We start from the raw sequence: 13,467 nt of genomic DNA on the forward strand, positions 1-13,467 counted from the left end.
GGACTTATGCCGATTTTTCGAGAGCGTTGCCTGACTTATGCCGACCCCTGTATTATTAATTTCTTGACAGGGAGCTCATAAATTATCAGTTTTACTTTAATTATGATACGTGGGAATGAATTTCAGGCACTTATCATTCTTTTGCTCACGTAGCATTTAATCCATGGGTACGGCCGTACACACTCTCAATAGGTCACTTAATTTAAAGAGAAGAGAAGAAAACACCAGAACTTCTTAAGGAGGGTTTGTAATAGCAATGTATAAAATTGAAACAGTCAAAACAGCTACAACACAATTTCCGCGATTTCCGATATTCAGGGAATCGCGGATATATGGCAGAATATGGAAACAAGATATCACCCATTAAAAAGTTAATCCCGAGACTCTCAGTTAAATAACCCGCATTGTGGGAAACCCAGGGAGAACTTCCTGTCACTGGACTTCGACATTTTTACTTAGATCCCGCTCATTTTGGGTTCAGAAGTTTTGTTATCATCTTATTTTTTTATAGAAAGGAAAACCCACCCGAAAACCGAGCTCTCTCTACATCGTTAATCTCTATTTAGCAAATTAACAATTCTTATTACTACCTTGGAATTCCTACGATTTTTCTGTATGTGTAATTATCAAATATTGATTTTTCTTCTCTCCTAGGCTAGATCGGCGCCTGGTGGACGCAACAGATGCCCACCACATGGTGATAACGTTTTTAAGTTAATTTGTTCAAAATGCTTTCAGATTTTATGGTTCTTCTGATTACCGGCTAAGTTTTGTAAATTTTTGACCCCTTTCTAATGACCTTATCTGGTGACTCAAAATCTATTTAATTGTCAGTATGATTTGTTGCTTTGCCTGGAAGAGGTTAATATTTATACGAGTAGATTCTAAACTGTTCCGAAAACTAACCAATAAATTATAACGCGTTTTAGCTTTCGTTACAGTATTTATATTACCAAAAGGTTTGATACTTTAGATTATTGAAAATTATGGTTTATATATGTATTATAATAATAATTAATAATACTAAACGTCTTTTATTATTTCGAATACAAGTACAATAAATAAATATTACAATACCGGGCGAAGTTTATCTTTGATTGCGTACAACGCAGCAAAGATATTCTTCCACTTAACCCTAAGAAGAATCTGTGCAAATTTAATATCTCTATTTACAATTTACAATTAATAACTTAATTCAATATACATAATATATGATAAACAACTAAGTGTAGTAAATCACAATGCATCCATTGAAGAAGGCCCACCAATGCTTATTATATGTATAAGGACATGGTAATAATTATTCAAAGCGGGAATCTTAATGATAACAGAATGACCGAGAGTAAAAAACATGACTTATTAACTCTGATTGTTCAAAATGTATAATCTGACATTGGCTTTAAAACTACAAATACCTAATTTTTTAAACTCTGACGAAACCATATTATAAAAGTGACAAATTTGATACCTAAAAGAACGCCTAAATAGATCTGTTTTAAATGAAGGAACAGTAAGTAATCCCCTATTTCTTACGTTTATATTATGGACGTCCGAGCGGTAAGTTACTTTGCGATGTAGGTAAGAAGGCTTCTTGCTTACGATTATTTTATGGCATAGGATGAGAAAATGATGTTTCCTTCTGTTCTCCATATTCAACCATCGTATTTCCTTCAGTTTATGCAACTCTGACGTCTTCTTATGACAAATATCATACGTAAGCAAGTATTTTGAACTTTTTGTAAATAACTGTCAAATTAGGTCCATATCATGCATCAGCATAGTTAAATAGAGATAATACAAGGGTTTCACAAAGTTGTTTTTTTATGTGAGCCGGGAATAAATTACGGTTTCCATAAATTATTTTAATATTACAATACGCTCGTTGTAATAACTTATTTACATGCTTCTCAAACCTCAAATCGGAATCAAATATTGTACCTAAATTTCTTGCTTCATTTTTTACTTCGAGCAATTCATTATTAATTACAATATTAATTGAATTTAACAAATTTGTACGGTGGTGTTTACTACCAAAAATCATTACTTTAGATTTAATAGGATTGATAAGTAGACAATGTTCAGTTGCGCAATCAATAAATGTTTTTAAACTACTCGTATCATTAATAGTAATACAAGTTTGTTGCACTTCGTGAGGTTGAAAGCTATAATACTTACAACTGAGTGTCATCGGCGTATAAGTGGGCATTGCAGTTACGTATTTTAGCTACAAGTATAAATTTTAAACAATAACGGTCCAAGTATAGATCCTTGTGGAACACCTGATTTTAATGAAACATAATCTGACTGAACCCCGTCAATATTAACTTGTTTCCATCTAAGTTTAATGTAATTTTCTAATAATAAACATGCGTTTTTAGAAAAAAAACTATATATTTTAACATAGAGATCATCAAATCATGGTGTATAGTATCAAATGCTTGACTAAAACCCAACATAACTAATACTGTGCACTGGCCTTTATCTGTAGCGTTTATGATGTCATCAGTGATATGAAGTAAGGCAGTAGTACAACTGAAGTCTTTACGAAAACCTGATTGAACTGAGGGTAGCAATGAATGAGTATCCAAATATATATTAATTTGATGTTCAAGAGCTCTTTCTAGAATTTTCGATAGTGTGGGTAAAATACTTATCGGACGTAATTCTTTCAACTCTGTAGGGTTTGTTTTTTTTGGTAAAACTTTAATAATTGCTTTCTTCCAGGCAGTATGAACATATTATACTGGTTGGTTATACAAAAATTGATAATATGAGTAATATAAGGGATTATATGGGGACAACAAAGTTTAATTAAATTCACATTCAACCCATCACATCCTACAGCATTAGTTTTAATATTACAAAGTGTGTTGTAAATAAATAAGTCATTAACTTCTTGGAAAGTAAAATCTGCATCAATGAGTTTGTTAGGTATTTATGTAAAAATATATAAATAAAAATATTTAATATGATCCGGCTGTTTAGTTTGCCGAATAGAATTAACAAAATAATTATTTACTTTATTAGAATCTTTCAAGTTATCTGGTATATCAAACCTCCGATAGAAAATTATTAGGCTTTAGATTGCGCCATATTTCTTTAGGGGAAGTATTATTAAATTCATGTAAAAAATAGGCTCTTTTCTCTCTTTTAATAGATTGAAAAGTAAAATTACGCAGATTTTTGTATGATTGCAGATCACGTTCAGATTTAGTTTGCTTATATTTACGTATTGCTTTGTCCCTTTCAATCATCATCATTTTTATGGGGAAAGTCAACCAAGGCGCTTTTGGTTTCGTAACTCTCGCGGTGCGAATAGGGATGTGTCTGTCAAATAGAGCATTCGAACAATTAACTAAGTATGATAGTTTGCCATCTAGTGTTTCTTGATCAAATATTCTAAAAAAGGATGTATTAAAAAGATCAAATTGAAAATGTTTTTCATCAAAATTTTTGAAGTTTCTATAAGTAATAAATTTTGGGGTATCACGTAGTTTATTTTCTGTTCTAAATCTACAAAGGATCATTGAATGATCCGAAATTACATTCTGTACAACAGCTGTATCACATTCAGAAACCATTACGTAATCCAAGAGAGTTCTAGACGTTGCAATAATTCTGATAGGTTCATTAATTAATTGACATAAATTAAGCGATTCTAATACACTGTTAAACTTTTTTACGTTAGCACATTCATAGTCTAATAAATTCAAATTAAAGTCACCCATGCAAATGACTGAGTCCACAGTAGGATAAATGGAAACAAGGCTATCCTCAAATTCATCTAAAAAACCACTTGTGTTTTGTTCGTGAGGTTTATAAATAATACCTATTGCAAATGTCCTTTTATTTACAATTACCTTAATCCACAGTTGCTCCCAAGTGTAATATTGTTTACTAATAATAATCTGGCTTCGTATTTTACTTTTAACATAAATACAAACTCCCTTACCATTACAGTTTCGGTCAGCCCTAAACAAATGATAATTATTAATATTTAAAACTAAATCATTAACAGAATCCTTTAACCATGATTCACATATAAATCAAAATCATTTTGAAATACAATCTGTTTAACGTCATGCACAGAGGGTAATAACGATCTCGCATTGGCACAACCAACCTTCAAAAAACGCATTTCCAAATTCACAATAGTTTCAAGTCCTATTTATTAATTTAACCTTATTTACGAAGTAATTTTAATCTACAAACTTAAATAAACTATTTCTATTTTTATCAACAACAAAAAAATATAACACACACACTACGGTGTGTACCAATTGCATGCGACTTGCCGGCGCTGCTAAGTTAAACCTATTTAAACTAAACATGCAAAGTATGCTATGAAATACTTTAACCGAATAAAGATACAGACAAAAAAAAGGAAAAAACATTTTAATATAATAGAGAATCGCATATAATAATCATACATAGGAAATATATTCCGCTACTGAAGAATGATATAGCGAATGGCTACAAGGCATGAACATCACTATTGTAACAACTTTGACAATCTGGTTGGAATTATTAAACTTCACAATAATATTACTATGACTAGTCCATACTTTTCCATTTTTGGCCACTTTTTTCAACGCCTCTTTGAGAATCTTCAATTTACTGGATGTTAAATCTTCTCTAGCCACAAGTTTTAATTGTTTTAATAACTTTTTGTTATTATAAACAAGTTCCTTGTAATAAATTGTTGAAAACCTTACTAATACTGGCCTGATCTTATTATCCACTTTTCTCCCTACTCTGAAACATGAGTCGATATTATTTTCAGTTATATTCAAATTCATTATACCTGTAAATATATTCATCATCGATGTTTTACAGTTTTCATCTTCTTTTTCGCTTAAGCCGAAAAATAAGATATTACAGCTTCTATTCATTTCGTCTTGCCTTTCTTGTTTCCTTAGTAGTAGATTTATCATTCCATCTTGTTCTTCCATTTTATTATTTATTCGTACACTCTCGTCCCGTAATCTCTAAATGTCCTCTCTGAAATTTTTAGTGATACTATCAGTGATTGTTTTCGCTATTTTACTAATAAAATCTTCAGAGGTACATAAAGTTGTAACTAGAGATGTTACTAATGTGTGCAGTTCATCTTCTCCCTTAGTAACATTTTTACGGGCATTTCTGCCTTCCATTATGAAAAAACAATTAACAATACATACAAAGGTCAGATGCACTTTTGAATTTCACCTAGGTTCAAAATATTCTGCAATTTCTTTATTAATTATTAATTTGATATATAAAATTTTAATCGCAGTCTTCTTTCTAAAAGTATATTGTAAAGTATATTCGCAAACTATTTATACATATTTTAAAAATTTTTATAAGATCGTACCCAATAAGCACCATAAATATAGCTGGATAATAAATTGGATATTGTTAAATATGTAATTCAATATTTGAAAGAATAAAATTTTAATCTTTTGAAAATTTAAATCTCGATCATTAAATTAAAAAAATAAACCTTGCTGAATACTTTTTCTCTCCATATATATGACATATCATTAATGTGAGTATGTAATATTTGAACCAAATATTTATACATTTCTTAGAATAAAACATGAAATAAAGATCATATTTTTTACCAACACCAAAGAAAAAACAATTTTAGGAACATTTTAATAACCCAGTTTATTATGTTATGTTATTTTGCTTGCAATTGTTTTCATAATAAAATATGTATTTCGATGTGCATTCTGTAATAAATATAACGATGTATTTAACTTTTAAACACTCTGAGGATAAGTGATAGTACTAACAATACCACAACTTCCAACATAAATATTGGTATAGACGTATCCCCATTAGAAACACGACAGGAAAAATAAATACTGGATTACGTATAACACCCGAATCAATACAATCTGGCATCCGGAATCTCATCAATTGATGCTGTGGTTTTAAACACTGAAATATTTAAGAGATGAAAATTTACCTTAATAAATTTGCCTGGACTATCTGAATCATTCCCTAATATTTATCTCACTTTCAGGTTGTGCGAAACTAATTGAAATATTTAAAAATATGTCCATGTTAAAGTGTGAAATAACCCAGGTATTAAAATACCTACCTTACATTACATTGGCAAAAATATGTTCGATATTTTATATTACCTCCTTTTAATTTATATATTTCATATATTTTTATCGCAGAAACATGTTATTAACGCATTCATGTTTGTATTACCCGGATATGTTATTAAATGTTATGTAGCATGGTAATACGAGCGCTTTAATTAAAGGCATAAAAATTCATAGTTATAATTGAAGGGTAACGTCACTGTAAAGGCTGGAAAAAGATGATTTTCAGGAATTTTCAAGAAAAAATCGATACAATATCTAGTGTCAGGAAGAAAAAGGCTTTATTATGCATGTTTTCAGGTAGCCTTGTGAATTTTTGGATGAACGATTTGGATTCAAAATGGCGGCTGTACGTGATGGCAAGTAATGATATCTTTTTTCAGAGGGCTGTATAGCCGAAAGGGTTTCTTATTAATGCATAGTCTTGAATCAAAAAAACAAAAATTGTCTGATATTATACCTGTATGGCAAGTATAACCATAACTGCTAAATAAATTGCCGGCAGGCAGATAACGGACGAAAGTATTAGAATCTACACAGACAATGAGTACTGATCTTGCATAATCGGAAAATAATATCCAGATCGGTATGGGAATACCATCAAGCGCTGGTGGTGACGGCCTCAACAATCAACAGTATATCTGTATGCTGGGTTAAGGGACACGACCGGTGCAATGGAAGGAGTTAACTAGGAGGGCATCATGATTAAGGCAGACACCCACAAAAAGTTTAGAACACAGTGGGATGCAATAAACAGCTAAAGATATCTTAGAATACCTCCACAAAGACACAGCCAAAAAGTATCTGGCTTTGTCCTGAATAATCCTTCGCCTGGTGACTGGTATTCAAACTGGACACTGTTGACTAAGGAAACACCTCTATAATATGAGGAAGCGCGAAACACCTCTCTGTAGAGGTTGTGAGCAGTTTTCCATGTACTCTGCGAGTACATTGGTGCCTCGTTAACGAGAGAATCCGTGCTAGGAGAAGGGTGGCCTTCTTTAACCTACATCAGAGAAATCCCCCGAGCAGCGTTATAACCTTTTTCTCCTCGATATGTTGGTTGATGGCTCAGTATACTGAGTTACCATCCTAACTAATCAAGAATCCAGAACACCCACGATGTTCCCTGAGCTATGTTATTGTGATACACGATTAGATGAAAACTTTTTAAGTTATGTTTCCGGCTAGTTAAAATGCCGACCAGCATAAGAAATTTGTTATGCAATCAGTGATGCCTGCACCATATAATTGGCTTTCTATATTGTTATTTTCTTCATCCTCTTCTTTTCGGCTTGATCTGAAACTCAATCTGGCCTCTATAATAGGTAACTATCACGCGCGTCCTCACGAGTTACAATAACACTCCTGCAGAGTACTGCGAATAGTTGCTTGCGCCCCACCTCGGAAAAACTCGTGTTCCTGATTTTACCCCTACCTAAAAATCTTTTTTCCTATATTCTTCACATAATAAAGCAGTGTTTAATTTATTCAAAAATTGACTTTTTCAAAATTGTAGAATGACTCTTAAGGGAAATATAAATATTTTTATGTGGCATCCAGTAATTGACAAGAGGAGTCAAAATCGGGAATATGTCGGTGTGGTGCATATTTTTCAAGGTTAAAATACAGATACATATTACAGGGCAAAATTCTATGATTGTTTTTACTTAATTCTGTGTTTTTCTAGAAGAAAAACATATTTTATACTTTCTGTGTCTATACGTCAATAACTAATTCGTACTATGGCAATCATTCCAGTATTTATATATGTCTTACGTCAATAACTAACGGCCAAGTACTTAAAAATCAAATACATAAATTAAATTAATTCCACTATCGAGCAAACTGACATAAATTCATCTTAAAACCGCTTCTCAAATTGTCATAGCTGAATCTTACCCAACTAAATAAAGGTCACATTCACATAATCTCCATGTAATTTTATCAACCAGATATGGAGATACCGGAAGACCTTAATTAAAAATAACTGAACTGAGTGTTTTGGAAATGTTGTAAGTTAGTTTGATTCGCTTTTGTTTTAAAAAAATATACAGGCTGTTACAAATGCATCTCACTACAGGGATCTCGGAAACGGTAAGAGGTACGAAGTAGGTTAAATGGGGGCAAAGTTGCGTAATCAGACCAACATTATGCCTCTAAAAATCAAGGCTAACATGATTAGTTTTCGAAATATTTGAAAAAAGAACGAAATTTTGGAAATCAGTTTTTGTTTAATTTCGGCCTTGTTTGAGGAGATATTGAAAAAAGAAGAACACTTTCTCATGGCCACTTTTTGCCCCCTATTGAATGGCATAATCAATTTTTATATGTAACGTTTCGTCTCTCCAGGACCATCATCAACTGCCTTTGTCTCGAAAAATTCAGCCTCATTGTATTCGTTCCAAATTTATCAAAATTTTTTATTTAGATTTCTTTGTTTATTGAATTATCGTACACTGTAAGTGTCGTTAGACCCTGTGAAATCCATCTAGTTATTCAAACTATTACCACCACGTATTAAAATAAAACATTATTACAGTTTTATTCCCGTGTCCATAGTTATTTATAGGCTTCTCGAGTGCTCAAAATTCAAAGAAATTCCCATCTATTTTTTTCAGGATATTCATACAGATACATATGACATGCTCTTTCACAGTTGCAGTTACAGATATAATAAATTCCGATAATATTATGCTGATCTTCATTTTTAACCTTTGCCAAAACGAAAATGTTTTTGAACATTTACTGAAATTTTTTAAAGAATTATATTCAGTTGGCGTTTTGGTTGTTCATATGCATTTTTAAGAATTAATTTGTCATAATAAAATTAAAATTGTAACAATGTTTTAATTTTGACGCAACAACTTATCGAGTTATGTATGACCAAGTGATAATAATAATAATAAATGTTCTATTGTAGCGCGTGGTGGTAATAGTTTAAATAACTAGATGGATTTCACAGGGTCTAACGACACTTACAGTGTACGATAATTCAATAAACAAAGAAATCTAAATAAAAAATTGGGATAAATTTGGGACGAATACACTGAAGATGAATTTTTCGAGACAAAACGTCTCAATCTGGTTAGGGCTGAGGCAGTACAATATTGGGTGTCATGAAGGCTTGCAAAAAATGTAATAAAATGTCCAGGGTCGTATTTAAAAAAATGAAGTTGACGATGTTCCTGGAGAGACGAAACGTTACATATAAAAATTGATTATGCCATTCGATAGAGGGCAAAAAGTGGCCATGAGAAAGTGTTCTTTTTTTTCAATATCTCCTCAAACAAGGCTGAAATTAAACAAAAACGGATTTCCAAAATTTAGTTTTTTTCAAATGTTTCGAAAAATAATCATATTAGCTTTGATTTTTTAGAGGCATATTGTTGGTCCCCTGATTATGCAACTTTGCCCCCATTTAAGCTACTTCGTAGCTCTTACCGTTTCCGAGATCCCTGTAGTGAGAAGCGAATTTAATTAATTTTATAACAGCCTGTATATTGTAAGACCACATAAAGGAATAGGAATAATACATTGTCAAATGTAAAAGTTCAAGAATAATAATAATAAGAATAATAAGAATACATAACAAAAAGAGAATATATACTCAAACGTGTAATTCTACACAATGCATCATGTATATTCAATTCATTTACATATTTTGGTGTATAGAAATCATGACATATATGTAAAAATCATTCATAATGATCATCCGATGATCGTTCCTTGCGAATGCGCCTTAAGGTATTCTCTCTGTAGTGAATTTAGTGATTTGATATACTTTTAGCTTTGTCCAGTTGTTAATAGAACATCTTATTCGCGTTTGCTTTTAAAATTAATTGAACGTGTTCCTGGTATGCCACTGATATAAAGAAAATATAATGTCCATTGCATTCATATTGTAGTCCATTGTGATTAAACAAAGAGGATACACGTATTTTTTCCGTTTAATCACAATGGAACATAAATACGTTACAGAGGTACACAAAATAAAAATCCCGCATAAAAATAACAACATCTATTTAAAAACAACTGGAGGAAAATTATACAATAACAGAGTTGTGGCGGAATGTATTTAAATTTGGGCAGATTATTTAAATCAAAGGTAAACGAGGGCCCAGCAGATGGCCGCCATAAGATAAAAATATTTTCCAGTTAAATTAAATTGTACAGCGAGAAAGGAACACGGTTAAATTACGTCTTTTGTAGGTAACCCTAGACAGATCTACCTACATTGTTTCAGATAGTTGAATATAATGTATTTGAATACATTCATTCTGCTTACATCTTTTATTATTAATTTTTTATTAAAAATTGTAACGAGCGTTCAAATAAAAACGTGGTCGAAGTTGGCTCTGACACATTGGACGTAGGGAGTAGCTTATAGCGACCAACTTAACCTCATTTCTCAACGAGCTGTATAGCAGCTGTCAGTTTCTATAACTATAAAGAATAATCGTGATAACAATAACAAACAATTAAAGGAGCTTTTTTTAACAGTGTGGCAGGTACCGACTGATACTCCCACCATTTGTGATAAAACACGTACAGAAGTTCTTGGCGCATTTTCCATTATTTGTTGGACATTTTCTTTTAATTCTTCAGTCCGCTTTTTAGGTCGGCCGCTTCCTTCTTTTCTTGTTACACTGCCCGTTTCACGAAAAACATTAACACAACGCTGAACTGCACTTTGAAAAATTTTGTACTCAACAACGCCGGGAAATTGATTTTGAAATTCTATAAAACATTCCTCAATAGAATACTTCCATATTCCATCAATCTTGCGTCCATTTCTAAAGTAGGACTCTATGATAAACACTTTTTGTTCTTGAGAAAACACCATTTTAAACGCTTTTTAAAACGAAAATATTCAAATTGATAGCGGCGATATAGCGCTTTGACAGATGACGTTTAAGTTAATTTGCTATACGCTACGCCCTACGTCCAAATTTTCAGAACCAACTTGACCACGTTTTTATTTGAACGCTCGTTATATGTAAATTTGAGTTGAATTTTTGGCATGAAGGAAACGATACATGAAGAGTATAGAAAATGCAAAACTGAAGTATTTTGAGATATAAACCAACTTTTCAATTTCGTGTTTCTATTGGAAGTTATTTCAATATTCACTTTATTTTCTCATATATCTATATAACAAAATTAAAAAAACTTTTAAGGTGTCATATACGAGGGCTAATCCAGTTGTTCTGCCCCTGACCCATTTAAAGCCTTATTCGGATCAAGAATAGACTCTTTTAGTGTGTCACATATTTAGGCAACCCGCAATAAATTGTCATAGTTGAAATTGTATAGACCGAATCTGACATTTGTGTACTATTTACATAGATACTATACAAATTAATAACTTCAAATTAGATAAACAAACGTGTTTGGTAAAATAGACACACTAATATATGATATCAATTGAAGAACGAAGAGGATGACAGTATGTACCAGGTTTGGTCGTTGACGCAGCAACTCGACATTGAAATATTTGAAAAACTTGTTCCCATATTTATTTAGCCTTACCCATATACAGGTCTGGTCGAACTAAACGTGCAGGTGGTAGAAATGTATACGACCAGTTGAAGAATGAGCGTGCGGGCAAGCAGCAATACGCACTGTTGCTCTGGTCGACTGCGTCATAAATTTCAGTTGTCGACAGGTCGCCTGGCAGTGCAGTGCAGCAATTCGGAATTTGGTGTGATTCAGGTAATTTTAATTTATTATAGACATTAATCATTCATATTACAATTGCGAAAGGGAGAAATAAGAGGGATATTTTGTTTACTAATATTATTACAACATGGCATTTTGGAGACCTTTTGAAACGGAACAAAACGAAATTTACCATCAATATAATAAAATTGTTTGAGAATATAAATAATTAAAACACGTTGTTGGTCAAATGAACATATTAATAGTAATTTTCTACACATTATATACAAATTATTATAATTTTTTACCTTTAGCAGAAAACTTATTTAGGGACGCCTATGAAACTCATTAAATTTGATTGCTCGGTTTTTTTACATGTTCAACTGACTTCGGAAAGACTATATTTAAAACGTAAAAAAAAACGATATAAAAGAATGTTCCTAAATTTAAACATTAGCCATATTATGCCTAAGGCGTATGCTCGGAAAGAATAGCCTCATACGCAGGTGAGATCTTGTTGATATACCTGTCATCGCTGTCATCATTAGCGTATTTTCTCTTCTTTTGTTTAATTTTGACATTTTCTAGTTCTACCAAGTATTTTTTATAGTTTTTCTTGGTGTTCTGCTATGTCAGTCTGTATATCAAGTGTTTTTTTTTTACTTCAAGTGGTTTATTATAGACGTACTCTTATCCATAACCAAACATTTTTTGAATGATATCCTGTTGCGAGGCTACTTCACTTACATGAAATTATCTTTAATGCGCATGCTCAGTAATATGGATATAATTTTAATTTATTAATTACTATAAATTTCAATATTATTCTATAAATTTAAAAATATAAATCCTATAATTCTTTTAGTTTGTCACTTAGATTTAAAATTTCTTAAATATTTCTAATATTGCCCAAATATTGCGATATTTAAGGGCATGACAAAGAAGGCAATCGATCTATTAAAAATACTGAGAAATTCTTCATGACAATATGTCTGCCTATTATTTTGTTTATTATACTTTTCGAATGTACAGCACTGTAATTTGGTGCAAGGAACTTTTTGAAAACGATAAATATCTTGTTATTTCAACTACATAACTGCAATCCTTCTCGGCGACAGTTTAGAAAATAAGTATATTTGAGGTTAGGTTAGAAAATTAAAAGCACTTACATACTTTGCATTTAGAAAAACTAATTGTTATCAATTTCATTGCGATACATGATATATTTTCATTTACTCTGTTCAAAACAGTACTTATCTTATCAATTTCGACGTCACCTGTTACATGAGTGTTGCACAATAATGAAAAAGTAATATTAACGGTCGGTAGAAGGAAGCGCAAAAAAAAGCAGACGCCTAGGTGGGGCAATTCTGGAAGGAAGCCTAGGAAGTTGAAGATAGGCAGTTGCACTGAGAACAGCCCGGAGTGAAAAGTAAAACGATTAGTGTAGTGTCAAAATATAGAAGTTGTGGAAAATTAAGTGTTTAACCGGTGTTAGCTAGCAGGTAATATTCCCTAAGTACTTTGTTGTTAATTGTTCTATGTAATCTTATGATTGTGATGTTTATAGATGTTTCATGATATGATATATATTTTCTTTGTATGTTTAGCTTCCATTGCTTTATGCTCAAGGGCATATATTTTTCTAAGGTAAAATTGTTATAATTATTATTAACGATTGCTCATTATTTATTACATGTTAAAATAT

The sequence above is a fragment of the Anoplophora glabripennis genome, unplaced genomic scaffold (assembly GCF_000390285.2).
Source record: "Anoplophora glabripennis isolate ALB-LARVAE unplaced genomic scaffold, Agla_2.0 scaffold205, whole genome shotgun sequence".
Lineage (NCBI taxonomy): Eukaryota > Metazoa > Arthropoda > Insecta > Coleoptera > Cerambycidae > Anoplophora > Anoplophora glabripennis.